The sequence below is a fragment of the Anastrepha ludens genome, chromosome 6 (assembly GCF_028408465.1).
Source record: "Anastrepha ludens isolate Willacy chromosome 6, idAnaLude1.1, whole genome shotgun sequence".
Lineage (NCBI taxonomy): Eukaryota > Metazoa > Arthropoda > Insecta > Diptera > Tephritidae > Anastrepha > Anastrepha ludens.
Window position 1 is genome coordinate 74494971 of NC_071502.1, and position 18464 is coordinate 74513434.

Genomic DNA, 18464 nt, shown 5'->3' on the forward strand with positions numbered 1-18464 from the left:
ATGGGTAATAAAGCAAAACTAGCCGGGCTAACAATTTTAAATTTACCATTGAACCATTGAAGCGTTTAGAGAAGCAGCAACAGGAGCAAAATAAATATCCATTCATTTTTGCAGCAGCGTTGCATTTTGCACATTCGCTTCTAGTAGCATTAGCGCCAATGGCAGACAACTCTGCTAAGTTCGGTTGACCGGCAGTAGGAACACTAAGGGGAGTGGTAGTGGCAAGATATAAAATGCAGCAGGAGATTTACTCTGCCGCCAATTCAACTGCAACACATTAGATTCAACCTCTTTTGGCCTTTCGTGCAACTTTTCGACGCAGCAGGCAGCCAAGCAGTCGACAGGCAGCAAAATGTAAAGAAACGAAAAGGAAAATAGAAAAATAGGGGAATCGTATGAAAACTATCAAATAAAATATCAATGTTGCACCGAAACGCATCCATGGTACTCAGCTCTCTACCAGTTTGCTGCAAGTACATACGCATATTCTAGTGCTGAAAGCAATACATATCCTCTTATTGCTGTGAAGCTAATGAAATGAAACGTTCAGAGAAGAAGCAGCAGCATGTGGTAATGCTTTTAAAAGGAATCACTTACTGTAGCAGATCTGGAGAAAGTTCAAGTAGCTATTTCGGAAACATAAATAACTTATTTGCTAAATTGTATCAGCAGTTACGAGTACATTTCGATATGCATGCACATATGTACAATGTACCTACCTACAGGCATATATAACACTAAAGAAATCTGTTCATAAGTAATGGCAACGCGATTTGGATACTTCTTGACTAGAACTTCAACAGTTGAAAGCAGGGCAAAATGAAATTACTTTATACTTTGCTAAACAACATAATGCTTTAATTTATAAAAATAAAAAAGTGATTTTACAGCGCTCCACGAATTTCCAAATTTTGACCTTGCCCGAGGATGCTTTATGTGGTTATTATTCCTTGATATTGGCATAATAAAGACGTAAATAAGTTTTCTTTAGCGCATTTTAGGTCGCAGATAAAAAGAAAAGTGTGAAATCAAGATTTTCGGACAAACCAAAATACTTACTTTATTGGTTTTTTGATTGAAACTGGCTTTCATCTTGTACTGCAATTTAATGACAATTCGCAAAAGGCACCAAAACTAATCTTCAAATACAGGGGGCTCCCGTTTTCCTTCGTTACGCTTTTCAAAAGCAGCAGTATACCGATGAAAGCGTTTTCTTAACCAATGAAACTAATGAAAAACTTATTTTCGTGAAAAAACATCATTGTGAGTGCAGGAAATGCAATTTATTTGGCATATGGCATTCGATTTTATAAAGTATAGTAGTCCAATACCACTTGAATTTTTTCACGAAATTCAGCGAATTTCTATTTGGGTTAGCTAAGGTTGTAGCGGTTGTTCATTGTAGGACAACATCAGGCTTATAACCCATTGAGATGCCGCATGAGGAACTGTTCCTTATATATATATAAGTACACCCTTTTTTGGGTGTTTGGCCGAGCTCCTTCTCCTATTTGTGGTGTGCGTCTTGATGTTGTTTCACAAACAGTTTCAAGCCGACTCCGAACGGCAGATATTTTTTATGAGGAGCAGAAATACACTCGGAGGTTTGCCAATGCCTGCCGAGGGGCGACCGCTATTAGAAAAACGTTTTTCTTAATTTTGGTGTTTCGCCGAGATTCGAACCAACGTTCTCTCTGTGAATTCCGAATGGTAATCACGCACCAACCCACTCGGCTACTGCGGCCGCCCCAGGCATGCATAAGGTGAAATTTAATTGAGAGAGCGAAGTTTGGACACGGAAAAGTTTAAAATAGATAAACATAACGCAAAAAAACTTCGAAACAAGGGCAAAATTAAAGTCTCACCGCGTCCAGAAAGTAATGCATGTAATATTGAGCTCAATTTTATTTGTATCACATTTTTAACTTACGCGATTTTGGCCGAGTTTAACAAACCGCGCCAGTCGTTTCTTTCTCTCTCACCAAGTGAAACCAAGTATTTATCGACCTGATGTTTCCAACGCAGAGGAGGCCCTCCTTTTCTCCGCTGTCACCAGCTGGATTCGCGTCGAATACTTTCAGAGCCGGATCGCTTGTATCCATTGAGACCGCTAGATTTTATTCGCTGCGCTATGTCGTTCTATTATCGTTCTATCACCTGCGATGTTCACCGTCGCCAACGTGCAAAGGTCCAAAAATCCAAGCGACGCTTCATTGGATATTGTCATCGTCCACGCTTCTGCGCCATTCGTTAGAATGGGGATGATGAGAGCCTTGTAGAGCGTTAGTTTTTTTCGTCGAAAGAGGACTTTACTGCTCAATTGCCTACTTAGTCCAAAGAAGCACTTGTTGGCAAGAGAGATTCTACGTTGGATTTCAAGGCTGACATTGTTATCGGTGTTAATACTGGTTCCTAAATAAACGAAGTCTTTTACAACCTCAATATTATAACTGTCAACAGTGACGTGGGTGCCGATACGCGAGTGCGCCGACTGTTTGTTTGATAACAGGAGATACTTCGTTTTGTTCTCGTTCACCAACAGACTCATATGCTTTGCTCCTTTACCCTGATAATACATCTTTTCTTTCTGATAATATGTCTCTCTTCCTTGTTTTGCTTCCAGTAGCGATCCTACATGGCTCGCATTGCGCCCGATCGCATCCTGGCTCCTCGTATACCAACTGTTTTTCGGGCTCGCCGAAATCCGATTTCTTCTTTGACGGTGGTACGTAAAGAACGAGAAATGTTGCCCCATCGCTCGTGCATGAGAGATTGTTGTGTAGTACTCTCCTGTAGCAGGAATGAGAGTCGAGCGGCAAATCTACTGTCCAATATAAAATAAAGTGCATACATACATATGGATATTGTTTTCTTTCTAGTTATTTACACATACTTATGTATGTATGTATTGTGCAATTCTATTTCTTTTAAATTACCTCTTTCATTTTGAACATTGGCTATTTTTGTTAGCTTAAAAGAATGACTTTCTTATTTATATTTTATTTATTTCTTTATTAAATTTGAAGTTCCTTATTTATGCTTCGTTAGCGGTTGTAGAAATTGTGTACACATACATATGCATACGTATGTGTATGCTGTAGTGTCTTTAATGTTTGCATACGTCTGTAAATATATCTGTGTTTGTGGCGAACACAAATAAGCAGACTCGCTAGCTAAATTGTACCATGTGGACTACCGCATACAGGGTGCCCCATGAATACCATTTTTTCATTGGCGTTTGGTTATGTAATGACCTAGACATGCGGCGTTAAGCGGGATTACCGACGCAGTTATATCTTATAAAAATTGTAGTGTGTCAGACGGTTGTTACGCAGATTAGTGAATGACTGATTTGTTTTTTGGATAGTTTAGTCAGTAAAAGATGGAACGCAGGCGACAAATACGGGTGTTTGCCTGCGCATTCCTCTCCGTCGAGGTTGAACGTTTCTTTCTGCTTGCCATCTGAAATTGGAAAAATTGAATTTTGAACTTAAAACGAAAATGCTATAAACTACCTTCCCCTGCTGTGCTCAACATATTGTTCCAGAATTTTAATGCGCAATGATTGTTTTCAGTCTTTCTTGTTCTTCTCTTTAAAAGTTTTATTGGTTTTTATTCACAATAGATATTATCTGTCATTTTACGGCAATGTTGCCATCGAAAATGCCTTAATCCGCATAAGTTGCTCTTAATTCCTGAGATAATTCCGAATTAAGTCGTTAATCCCGATCAACATCACCGTCTGTCTAGGCTATACCTAAGTCGAATAAAAATAAACAATTGGGGTAATAAGACATATAATTTTCCTCTGAACAGATAAATCATATCGTTTTGCGGAGCGGATACGAATTACCTAATCAATGATCTCGTAGTCCAAATCTCCCTGCAGCCGTTTCAATAAGAGAATGTTCACTCAAATCGCAGCAACAAATTATCCACAACAATTTGGTTTTGTTTCCAAATATATTACAACCTGAAGTGCAAACAAACTAAATCCCTACATATACTAGGTTGTTCAATAAATTTTGCGGTTCGATAAGAAAAACACAATTTTATGGTTTAAATGCCCTTCGTTACCAAAAAGATTCCAATTTATGAATTCCATCCCTGAAGTGAGAATCTGGAAGGGCTGCAAAATACGCTTCCACAGCTAAATATTATCATTTGATGAAAAAAGTTTTCTTCGGTTGAATTTTTTAGGTCTGGAAACAAATGGAAATCAGTAAGGGCTAAATCTGTTAAATACGGTGGTTGGTCCAACAATTCAAGCTTCAATTCAGATGAAAAATATTTTTTTTCTTTTGCAAACTGGGTCCTTTTCACGAATTTTTTCTTTCAGTTGGTCTAAACGATAACATTTAGAATTTATGTTTTACCAGTTTGCAAGTAATCCACGAACAAAATTACTTTCGTATCCCAAAAAACTGATGTTAACACCTTCTTGGTCATTTCTGGACATGAAATGAGCAGAAGAACCAGGTTCACAGCCATTTCTTGGTTAAGAATCATGTTATAAGACACAATTCGCAGCCATACTGATGAATCGACGTTGTTTTTAAACTTTCCAAAAATAAAAATTCAGTCACGCACGATACTTGATTTCTTCCATTCTAGAAAATACTGCGACACGTCGGTACTAAATAAGTTTGTAATCAAAGAATGAATTGAAAGATTGAAATGAAACTTCCCATAGGTTCATATGAAGAGTTTACCAAAATAACAAAAAAAAAAAATTTAGGCTGGTAGCAATGCCCTCTCTTATTGAACCGCAAAACTTATTGAACAACCAGTAGTACAAAGTATCAAATATATTTACTTCCATTATTTAATTCACTTTATATTTGCGGGTACAATAGCAATAATGAATACTTTAAAGTCTAAAATCCGTGTACTGTTTACCTTATAGTAGATCTTCTCCTATTACATGGTGTATACGCAGTAAACTTAATGTCAATGCGGAGCCCACACTTTGAATTTTCTAAATGATTCTCTGAATGTCGAAAGAGGCCGATGAAACCGTGCTCAAGTTCATTTTTATGCCAGACGTGCCCAGTTTAACATAAAAAAGAGTAGCAGTAAGAAAATTTTCGAGTAGGAGTGACTCTAATCGAAAAGTTATTCACAAAGACGGGACTCCATTCAGTCCAAGTCATTGTGTGGAGAGAAGTTTAATTAGGACATAATATTCTACAATGCATTATTTCATACAAATTACATTACCAAGAGTTGAGTAATATCAAAACTTGGAATTTAATTACCAAAAGCATTTCCGAAAATTACTATGCAGTACATTAAAGAATGGATTGGTGCGTGATTACCATTCGGAATTAACAGAGAGAACGTTTGTTCGAATCTCGGTGAAACCCCAAAATTAAGAAAAACATTTTTCTCATAGCGGTCGCCCCTCGGCAGGCAATGGCAAACCTCCGAGTGTATATGCCATATCTGCCATGAAAAAGCTCCTCATAAAAATATCTGCAGTTCGGAGTCGGCTTGAAACTGTAGATCCCTTCATTTGTGGAACAACATCAAGACGCATACCACAAATAGGAGGAGGAGCTCGGCCAAACACCCAAAACGGGTGTACGCGCCAATTATATATATATATATATATGTATATATATATACATTAAAGAAAGAACCGATTTAACCCTTAGTACCCAAGACCGCCTGTAGACGGCCTAAGTTTATTTCACGCTTATTCCCTTTTAAAATACCATTTCGTTACTTTTTAAACTCTTTCTAATTCCGGAAAGTCCCAAAATTATTGCTGGTGCATTTGCAGCAGCGTCTTGTTTTTAATCAGCCGTCATAGTCATTTGAAGTCGGAAAATAGTGAAAAGTGGTCAAATTAATTATTCTGCAAAAGTGGTGTATTTTAAAAATTAAATAAAAATATTAGAAGTGTATTTAGCTTGTAATAAAAATTATCATAGTGTTGCTGGTTGTGTTCAAAATACGAAAGTTAAAAATAATAACAAAAAAAAAGTGTTTCCTGTATTTTATAAACCTTTGAAGACAGCCCGTCTAGAGGCGGTCCTGGGATAACTCGGAATAAATAACATTATGCGGTAAGTTTGAAATTTTGATATTTTTAGAGGGGGGCTAAGCTTAAAGTTTTGGTTTTTTAGAAATGGATCAACGACAAAAGTGTAAATTATCATCCCTCAATGATGAAGATATTGCAACATTTTTGGATTTATTGGAAATCGACGATGATACAGACGTGGAAGAAGATTTGGAAGATATTTTAGACGAAGATGTGGACGATGCAGAATTACCTATCGACACTGGAATTGACGAGGTGATTAACAGGGCGGTAAATTTGTCATATTCTATGCTGGAATCAGAAGTGTGTGTCAATTTATGTACATGTTGTCAATTTATGTCTCGTTGATCATTTCAATAACAGGTTTCAGTCCATTCCGATGACTCAACGTTTATATGACGATGAACAAATGTGCGTACCGAAGATATAGACTTTCCTTCGACAATATCTGCCAGATAAACCACATAAATGGGGTATAAAACTCTTTGTTTTGTGTGACTCCTTCGGATTTTGTTATAACTTCGAAATATATTGCGGCGCAGGAGACAATGCTGTTCTGACTGATACACCAGATCTTGGGCATCAGCGAATGCGGTGGTCCGATTGTCCCGTAATATTCCAGATTTTAAAAACCATATAACATATTTCGACAACTATTACACGTCACTGCCACTTCTGCTTTATCTAAAATCACGCGGAATACATTCGCTGGGAACTATTCGTTCAAATCGAATTCCGAATTGCAAACTTCGGACAGATCTTGATCTCAGGAAACAACCCCGTGGATATTCAACTGAATTTTGTGGATCTGCTTTAGGAGTTGACATTTCTTTATCAGTTTGGAAGGACAATAAAATAGTGTGACTCGCATCGAGTTACGCAGGCGAAAATCCCTTCCAGAATGAAACAAATGTTATAAACAAGGCGTCGCGGTTCGTCCGCTCAGAAAAAAAATTTGTTGATGTCGATTGCCCCAATGTAGTCCGTGAATATAATAGTCATATATGGGGGGCGTCGACCTCATGGATGGACTAATTGGTCGATATAATATTCCGGTAAAGAGCAATAAGTACACAAACCGACTTTTTAATCACCTGCTTGATATGGCCATGATAAACGCTTATGATTTGTTCAGAAGAATTAACAAGATTGACACGGATGCTAGGCAGTACCAACTGCCGAACTTCCGGGCAGAGATCGCATACGTACTATACAAACAACAATATTCTTCAATACCAAGAGCTCCAGGTCGTCCATGACAAACTCCTCAAGTAAAATTTACTGGAAGAAAAGCTTACTTACCTCCTGATGATGTTCGCTACGACGGAGTTGGACATTTTGCAAAGTTTTTATCACGCACCGGTAAAAATAGGTGCGAATATCCTGGCTGCACCTCCGAAACTCAAATCGTGTGCCGAAAATGGAATCTGAATCTTTGTTTTCCCCAGCAAAAGAACTGCTTTCACAATTTTCACCATAAATAATTTGCACCAACTGCCTATTTATGCCCAAAAGCATGCCTTTCTTTTGTAGACATTTTTCTAAAACTATTTGAAATAAGACTGACTGTTTGTTTTGTATTGATTTCTGTTAAAAACTTTCTGTTTTGTTCAATAAAAGTACGTAATACACTGAATTTGCAAGTTTTTCATTTAGATTTTTTTGGCGTTCTTTCCCAAAGCCGCCTGCAGGCGGGGTAAGGTTTTATCCCTATATAATCGGATCAAGGAACAAAATTTCACCTTCTTGATAAAGAACCTATAATTTTACCATAATCCCCACCCAAAGCAATTTTTTTCATTCAAAAATAAAATTTGGGCACTAGAGGAATTTTTAAAGTAAGCTCAAGTTTAAAAAGATAGAATGCACATCCAATTCGAAGCGACTTGGACTTGATTTCACTTTTAATTTATTAGCTAATCGATTCCATAACTGTACCGCTTTAAGGAAGTACATGCTAAGCTTAAAATGACTGCGCAAAAGTTAAGTTAGGAAAAAGATTTTTCGGACAACGGGTTTAGATTAATTCATACATAAATAACACTCGACGGCGATCAAAAAACTGAAATAAGCTGCAATCAATAATTTTGCGCCGAAAGCTGTGAAATAAAGGCAAATTTATTAGGTGAGCAACTAAGTTCTCGCTGTTTTTTTGATGAAAGTACCACTTTATTTTTTGAAAGTATTGTCCATCGCTCGCTACTACTTTTCTCCATCTTTTTGGTAGATCTCGTATGCCGTCGGGGTAAAACTGTTCATCTTTTAAGGCTATCCACGGATCAAGCCATTTTTTTATGTCTTTATATGAATGGAACTGCTGATCAGCTAGATCATGTGCCATCGATCGGAACAGGTGATAATCGGACAGCGCAATATCTGGAAAATTTGGCGGGTGGGGTAGGATTTCCCATTTCAGTGTTTCTAGGTAGGTTTTAACGGGATTGGCAACGTCAGGCCGAGCGTTGTCATGCTGTAGAATCACTTCGTCATGCCTCTCCGCTTAATGCGGCCGCTTCTCGCGCAGTGCTCGGCTCAATCGCATCAATTGAAGTGGATACCGATCCCCAGTGATGGTTTCGCTTGGTTTAAACAGTTCATAATAAATAACATCAACTTGGTCCCACCAAATACATAGCATAACCTTCGCAGCGTGAATACTCGGGCGAGGCGACGACGTAGAAGCATGACCGGGCAGTCCGCATGACTTTCTTTTCTTTGGAATGCTGTAATGAATCCATTTTTCATCACCCGTCACGATGCGATGAAGAAAACCTTTCCTTTTTTGCCGCTGGAGCAGTTGCTCACAGGCGAAAAAACGACGTTCAACATCCCTTGGTTTGAACTCATAAGGAATCCAAGTCCCCTGTTTGTGTTTCTGAATCATTCCCAAAGCATGCAATCGCTTGGAAATGAATTGACGGGTAACTCCTAATACTGAAGCAAGCTCTTATTACGTTTGACACGGATCCTCATTGAGCAATGCCTCCAATTCAGGGTCTTCGACGCGAACTGTCGTCAACATTAAACGATCTCGGCACGTTGTTTCACTTAAAGCAGCATCTCCATAAACTTTTTGTAGCTCTCGATGCGCTTCAGCCGCCTTTTTTTTCGAATGAAAGAAGAAAATCAACACTTCCCGCAAATAACGATTATTCGATACAAAATCAGACATTTTCACAAAACCAAAAGTATATGATACCAAAACAAAATCACTGATGTGTCGAAGCAGTTTGTTTACCATATGTCTAAGCTTGGTTTATGGCGTTACGGAACCGTTTGCGGCTTAGGGTGTGGGTCTGGATGGTATGGTCAGCTCCAATAAGGGGTAGTCCTGATCCAGGAGCCGAGGCTGATCAGCATAGCGGTTCTGATAGTGTATAGCGGTGCAGTTAAACTTGGATTTTGTATTACCATCAGAAAAGAGGAAGTTAAGGAGGAAGAGCTTGATCTCACACTGGCCTCTTCCTCACTACTATACCACATCTCTGACTGGAGTTTGCTTAACGCTCATTCCCTTTCGGATCACAGGCATATTCAATTCTTTCTCAATGCTGATTTCAGAAACAATTTCAGGTACAGAAAAAGTACCTTAATTGCGAGTACGGACTGGGATGTATAATGCAGAGGACTGGGATTAAACATTCACCAGTGCATACATGTGGGAACCAAACAAAGCAGGATTAGGAATCTAAAATAACTAAATTTGGAAAGCGAACGAGACAATGTGAAAGGGTGAAAGACTGTCATGAGTACGTGAAGTTCAGATGCATTCTCTAGCATTTAAGCAATACAAGTAGAGGTAGCGTGAAAAAACTTCCATGCACTCAAAGCTGAGTGCAGATTACAATATTTGGTAATCCGAAACAGAATTGTGAGAATATATTTGACTGCCACGTCATAGAGGATTCAGCAGAATTACGCACGCTCATTTCACCCGTAGTCATATGCTTTCGTCGTTGTGCAATCAGTCGTTGTGTTATCTATGGCTGAGACGACAACGTCTCAGTGGATACCTTGATTTTTTCGCAAATTATCAACACAATTTCAGTTTTTGCCGACCTTTGCTGTAAACAAATTGCTGTAACATTCCCTTTTGCGTCAGAAACTCCGCTGATTCCTTCAAAATCGTGGAGAGCCGCTGAAGGGTCTGATGTTGGCGACACCTTCACCACACCACCATGACGAAAACATATGGTCTAAAGGTATATCATAAGGTGCGAATTTTCTCGTAGGCGCTTGTCGTACGGAATGGTGTAATTTAAATGTCTTTGAAAAGAGAACGCCCCACCAAGATCAATAGTTTCCCTTCGATGGGATAAACTAGAATTCCCAATGCTGTAAGAAATGGGTATGAAAGAGCAAGATTTAGAATAAGAAATATAAAATCACTTGCTTAGATTCAAATCGAACTAATTTCTTTTACACCAAGCAAGGACATTATCTAAATCAGATTGAAGATTCAGAGTTCGCTGTACTTACGATCTCCGAGTATATCAATAAATCATCAGCATATAAAAGAAAATTTGCGTAATTAAAATAACTTTAAATGTCATTAACAAAAAAATAAAAAGTAAGGGACTATCCGAGAGGAGAGTTGGGAAACAATGGATCTACCTTTCATGAAACCGTGTTGGTCTGCAGAAGTATAACGATTAATTGCTAAATAAATTCTACCTCACTATAAGTTCAAATATTTTTGAAACCGTGGATAATTCTGAATTAATGGTTGTTACTTTCCAGCCATAAGGATATATCTGAACTCTCCCCATTTAAGGGATTTGTCGAACATTAATAAAAGTGGATAGGTAGTTGCAGGGCACTTTTTAAACAGACGTGAAAGCCCTTCTCCATCAGACTTTGTTGATATCCTGGCGTAATATTTCAAAATTAAAATATACAATATGTGATAGCTAATATGGCCTGTAGAAGTGAACTTTGCATCAACTAACTCATGACCAAAGATAACAATTAAAGGTAACATAAGATGTCTTCAAAGGAGAAAACCCCTTGGCGAAAGTAATGTGGCAGCATTTCGAAATATTTAAAAGTAGTTGGTGACTGGTACACCACTTTTGCTATACTTACGGATACAGCAGAGTTATAGTAGGCACGATATTCTCCAATGAATTATAATCTATATATATAAAACTGCAGCCGTTTTTTGCGTTGTGATGAACTTTACGGAGAATGGCTCAACCGATTTTAACCAAACTTTACCACATTGAAGAGGCACATGTGGAGAAGGTTTGTGTTTTGAAATTTTAAGAATCAGATACCAGGGTCTCGAGAAATAGGCCAAAACGTGGACCCGGGTAACCCTAGGATGTGTTTGTACAATATGGGTAGCAAATGGAAGCTGTTGATGATTTCTATAGTATAGAGTATTTTTCATACCGTTCCGTGAGTGGTCGTCATCAGTATAGGGAGGTCTCATCCGAGGCTTTTTTAAACTTTTCATTGGCGGGGATTTTTAAGTGGCGGGTCCCAAACCCAACGCACAACCAGCTATCCTGGAATGTTTCGCCTTCTCACATTAGCTCACTCCCCAACGGGTGTTCGGAAGCTATCCACAGGATACGTGGGCTAATCCCGGCCGTTGTGAGTTGCTTGAACCATATGCAGAAGAATCGTCCTGGCCATTCCCAAGTATTACATGAGTTAAAAAAATATATTTTTTATTTCTTATTGTAGTAAAATTCATCAGTCACTCTGTATTCTAGACCATGTAAATATAAATTCAAATGCAAATATGTACTCTGGTCTTCTTTTGTAGTTGTAGTTGTAAACTTTAGTTTAGAGCTCCACTCTGCAACCTTTTTTTATATCTGTGCTTATTTATTTTTCTTCCCGCTTGTTGGGGCTTCATTTGCCATTTTGTTGACTCGCACTGAATGTTATTTTCGGTTTCCATTTGATTTTCTATTTTATTATATACCATTTTTTTCTACACCCTGGTCTGTTTTGATTTTTTTTTCTTTTTGCCGAATAGTTAAGAGTTTTTTTTCTCTTTTTGCCGAATTGGCCGTTTGTACATTTGTTTTGCCTCATTGCACCACAGCTCACAGCAGCCTGCGCTCTTGCTTCTTTTTCCTGGTACTTTCTCGCTTACGTTCTTGTTGGCTGCTTGCTTTTCTGTTCTGCGAGCCTTCCATATCTGTTGGTCAATTTGCAATTGCTGTACTTCTAATACTACTGAACTGGCCATTTAAACGCTACTATAGAACAGCACCCGAATTCTGTATACCTCAGGACAATTGGTGCTTCGTTTCTTCTTTTGATAGTGCGGACACTCTGGCATACCATACGCGTAACTATTTAACCATCCTGAAATAGAGTAGGTATCGGGCGTTTTTTTAAGAGCTTGAGAACTTAAAAGGATAATGAAAAATATAAGTATGGTTGGAATGCATTTTTTACTATAATTTGGTAGATAATTTCATGACATTTATTTTTTGTATATGATATGCGGCATATGTCCGTAAGCCACGAGTTACATAGTCCAGTCCAATTTTTTAATACTTCTTCCAATAAATAAAAAGGTCATAAAGTCACTCAGATATAACACAGAGAACAACAATTACCACAATTTTTTATTCAATTGGAAACAAAAACTAATAACAATGACCTTTACAACATAGACAAACTAATCATATCGTTTGAGGCGCCACATCATAAAAGGATAATTGCACAACGCACAAAATGTCTGAAGTATGGGCATACAAAAAATTATTGCACAAGAGACTTAATATGATTTAAAATGTGCAGGAAAACATTTAACAAGCGAATGCAACAATCCGACCAATCAAGTGAAATATGCGCTATGTGGAGGTAATCATACCGCCAATTACAAAGGCTGCGAAATATATAAAGCCATAAAAATCGAACGATTCCCACCTTTACGCAAAAAGGTTGCAAACCAAAACATAAACATCACAAAATCAACAGTAATACCTGGTATAAGTTATGCTGATGCAATAGCCCCATCAAATCCACAGGTAATAGAACCAGAACTAACTATCAAACCGCAAAACAACTCAGATATTGATGAACTCAGAGACATTATAAAAACTTTAGCCACCCAAATTGCTAATATGATGACACTGTTAATGAATAGCTCTAATGGACGAAAGTAATAACACAAAAATTCTTATCTGAAATGCAAATGGACTAACTCGGCAGAGCTGAAGCGGTTTTTGATTGACAGAAAAATTGAGATTGCTTTAAGTGCAGAAACATATTTCACAGAAAAAAGTTATTTACCATTTCCTGGATTTAAATTATATGCAACTAATCATTCCGACGGACAAGCTCATGGAGGAACAGCCATTAACATCAAAACAAACATAAAGACAACACAAGACAACTGGAGCTTCATCTACACAGATGGATCTAAAACCAATAATGTAGCCACATTCGCCGTAGTTTCCAACACAGGGTTAATCATATCAGGTGGTTGGCTTTTCGGTGGAACCTCAGTCTTCACAGCCGAAGCACTGGCAATAAAAATTGCTATTGAATGTGCGACAAAACTGAAGGGGAATTTCGTAATATGCACAGACAGTTTATCATGCTTGAGTGGACTCCAAAGCGTAAACACCTCCAGTAGTCTAATTCAAAATTCTAAAGCAGCACTAAATACTCATCATAAAAAGATCAACTTATTATGGGTCCCGGGTCATGCTGGGATCCCAGGTAACGAGGCAGCAGATGCGGCCGCCAAACAAATCCATCTCCAACCCTGCCTTACTTTTGCAACATTTGAAAAACACGATTCGATTAGGACCGTTGCAGCATATATTCAAAGTGAGAAAGATAAGAATTGGAAAGAATTTTCATCCTGGTACAGCAAAGTTAACCCATCAGGACAAAACCTCCACTTTCCAAATAATAACACTCGGAGTCAAACCACTACCTTTATACGGTTACGCATTGGGCACATCCAAACACCTCCTCACAGGGAAACCCAAAAACACATGTCCTTGCTGTGGATCACTTTCCACGGTCGACCACTTACTAGATGAATGCCCCAATCTCCGAAGCCACAGGATCAAAATATTTGGCGACATTAAACCCTCCGCACTTCTTGAAAAACCTTCTTCTGAAAACATTCACAAAATATATAACTTTCTGAAACAATGTAAGTCAATAAAGATTATTTAAACTCCATAATTTGAACTAAATCAACACAGGTATTATACACTTAAAGAAAGAGTCGTAAGCCCTGGCAGCTAGTACTCCTCTATATTTAGATATAAGCATTTTGATATATCTAATAAATAATATAATAATAAAAATAAACATAAAGCATACTGAACTCTGGCCATATGTATCACCTCACATCCAAGCAACGTCTATACAAATTGTTGACAACAACGGACCCAAATCAAAATCTACTGTCCACCATGACACTTGATAAAGACGGATCAATATGATGATTATTTTAAGACATTAGAGAACAGATTCATTGCTGGAGGAGACTTAAACGCAAAGCCTACTGACTGGTGTTCAAGGTTGACTAATAAAAAAGGTATATATTTAATTAACGCAATCCATACAAAAAATTTGCAGGTTTATAAGCACGGGTGAACCAACTTATTGACCTACGGATGTTAAAAAATTCCAGATTTATTCGACTTCTGTATACCAAAAAATATTAACCATAACCAGAATCGGAATCCCCCTGACTACCTGCGGTCTGCTTCTGGAAAGATGAGCATCGCACCAACTCAGCGAGCGAGGGCAAGTACACAGAAGTGTAAGGTCGCGAAATCCTTCAGGCCACGTGTGGACTGGAGGCGCTCGGCCGAGCTTCTGAGGCTGACAAAATATCAGCTCTCTAATCTCGTGAGCTCTCTCACAGGACACAATGCGCGAGGAATGCATGCTGTGAGACTTGGAATCGCCTCGAGTCCTTTCTGCGCTGGATGTATGGAGGATGAGGTGGAATCATCTCAGCACCTTCTCCTTAGCTGCCCTGCTCTGGCGGGGCTAAGATCTAGTCATCTTGGCTCCTCCTTTTTTGCCACGCCTGCTGATATAGCTGGTGCTGACATTAAAAATGTGATGAATTTCATCAGCAGCATTAAGGGGTCGACGCAAACATAGTCAACGTTCGTAATCCGCACGCTCCTAACCATCCCAGTACCATCTCTCCCCGCCCTCTCCCTGTATCCCATCGGTCTTTCTCTTCCGCCTCACCCCTCCATAATGGCATCACAAAGGGCGAATCCTTCTTCGTCCAAGTGTGCCCATTCCCTGGGAACCATATCAACCTAACCTAACTCAACCATAACCAACTGAGGCTTAAACCAAGTTTTGAACTATCTTCTGACCATTCGCCGATAGTACTTAACTACACATCAAAAATTTACCCTATACAGACAAGACCCCAAATATTTACAGAGAGGATTGACTGGGACGAGTATCGGAAACACATCTCCCAACAATTAATTCTAAGTACAACTTTGAAAATACAACTTGAGATTGAGCGTAGCATCATACATTTCAACAACACAGTTCTTGACGCAGGATTTAGATTCACGCCGCAGCAAAAATATAGCGCACAAAACATTTCAAATGACAATTGCATTACACGCAAATAAGGAAAAACGAAAATTAAGCAAAAGATGGCAAACAACCAAATATCCTGCAGACAAACAGAGGTTAAACTTAGCCACAAAAAAATTGAGGGCATATTGACATTGACATAAAAAATAAGGAAATTCAAATATATTTAAAAAATTAAACTCCTACATATGACACAAATTATTCCTTGTGGAAATGTGCAAAAAAAAAATTAAAAACCAGATAAAGCATCGACTCCCACTAAGAAAAGATGACAAAACATGGGCTTTACAAATGATGAAAAAGCAGCGACTTTGGGAAATTGTTTTGAAAAAATCCTATCGAACGACGAACCTAAACAAATTGACACGATTAATACAATAACATAATGTTAATACTGATACCATCACAAAAATAAGAAAGAAAAGCACATAAGAAGTGATATCCATGGTTTTCGAGAAAAGCGACACAACTCAAAATTAACTCAAATTCGGAGTTTTGCCGTTAAAAGCAAAATTCAACTACAGAGTTTATATATTTTTATCTGGAAAAGCGTCATAAGCGAATCTTGAAGCAATTCTGAGAGATGGCGTTAGTGTCGTTTTGTCAGGTGATCGAATTAGCGCGTCAATTATCTAGAAAACTGACCCACCTCAGTATTTTGTATTTTTGAATTATGCCACTTTTCTCGAAAACCATCGATATTATGCACCAAAACTAGAATTAAACATAAAAAAGCAACCGAATATGATATGCTGTCAGGCAAAGCACTTACGGAACTACCAGTTGAGGCTTACATATTCCTTAGAAACGTATTTAACAGTATGTTTCGCTCTCAATACTCCGCAGAAATCATTGCGCTACCAAAACCGGGTAAAACCCCAACAGCTTTAACTTCATATCGACCTATAAGCCTACTTCCGACTATATATATCTAAAATCTCAGAAAAACTTTTACATGGCAGAATTACCCCAATACTTGACACGAAAAATATAATTCCAGATCATTAATTCGGGTTTCGAAATAAACATTCAACTATCCAATAAATACATCGAGTTACATAAAAAATAATTTCAGACATGGAAAATAAACATTACTGCGCGTTGCTGTATTTTTGTACATCGCAAAAGCTTTTGACAAAGTTTGACACAAAGGTCTCTTGCATAAAATTAGGGCAATATTACCACTGGCCTATTATTTAGTTATCAAAAGCTACCTTATTGATCGATGCCTCTACATTAAATACAATGATAAATACTCACATATTCTAGGATCACTGCTATATATCTTATTTACCTCTAACATACCACTTTCCAGACGAAACTAATTTAACTATAGAAACATTTGCAGACAATACACACAATGACTCGATAGCGCTCGCCATCCAACGTAACGGCAGCTCCTTCCTCATTTCAAAAGAAATAAGTACCGACAATGTCGTCAACGTGTAAACCGCACCAAACAGTCAATTTTAATGACGATTCGTATAATTTGCGGCCGTCGTAGCCGAATGGGTTGGTGCGTGACTACTATTCGGAATCAACAGAGAGAACGTAGGTTCGAATCTCTATGAAACATCAAAATTATTGCAATGGCAAACCTCCGAGTGTATGATATATCTGCCATGAAAAAGCTCCTCATAAAAATATCTGCTGTTCGGAGTCGGCTTGAAACTGTAAGTCCCTTCATTTGTGGAACAACATGAAGACGCACGCCACGCCTGGAGGAGCTCGGCCAAATACCCAAAAAGGGGCTTGAGGATTGTCTTGGCTCTATATATCACAATTTTCGCTTATTGACGTACCCATTTAACCAGGAATGAGTTTTATCACTAAACACAATACTTCGGTCATAATGCTAATCTTCGGCCAGTTTGAAATTAGCTCAAATAAATCCAAAATGGGACAAAAACGATAGTTATTTGGCTTCAATTCTTGCACGAGCTGCATTTTATAGGCACATAAGCCAAGATCCTTACGCAAAAATTTTCAGGTAGTCGAGGGACAAGGACCAACAACTTCAGAATGAGGCCGAATCGACATTTCGGAGGCTTCTTCAACACTTCGCGCTGCAGCATCATTATTCTCTACGTACGTACATTTCTTTATCATGTTGATGGTTTTGAATCGAGTAGACTAAAATTAGTGCGAAAACGATCAATAACGCTTGCTTACTAGGCCGATAATGTCGGGCGTGAATTGGACGAAGTACTCTATGAACTTCGCGAACAGATTTTTTTTTAAGTTAATTTTCACAACTTGGAAGCGTTGTTCTGGTGTTACACGATTTGTAATGACTTGCCAAAACTTACGGAACAGAAATGCCAACACAGTTGCCATTCTCAGCTGTGCAACCACAGTTATTGAAATCGATAGTTCTTATGCAGCTAAAGAAACACCCGATCTAAGTGGTTATAGTGGGGTTGTGTCATGTGTATGTGTGCACATGTAAATATTTTCGTTCCCTTTATCAAATTGCATTACACTTGAGTGAAAGTTGCAGAGGTTGATTTCCATTGCAAAAGGTTAAGAGTTGCTGTCGAGTGGCAGCAAATAAATTGTGTTTATCAGGCGCAACTTTCTAAGCAAACGAATAGGTTCGAATATAAGTAGATTTATATTAATTTGCTTCGCTTTAAAAATTCATTAACTCGCATGCTAATTTAACATATTTGCTTTATCTTATTTGTGTTGCATCATCGAAACAGGAAAAAGTTGCAGAAAAGTTCAAATAATACTTTGTAAAAGCAAAACGCCTTTTTTACAATCACTTCCAGTTTTCTCTATTCTTCCTATGATTTGGGGCCTCAAACTTCTAGTAAAGAGGAAGAACGTCTGTTAAATATAAATA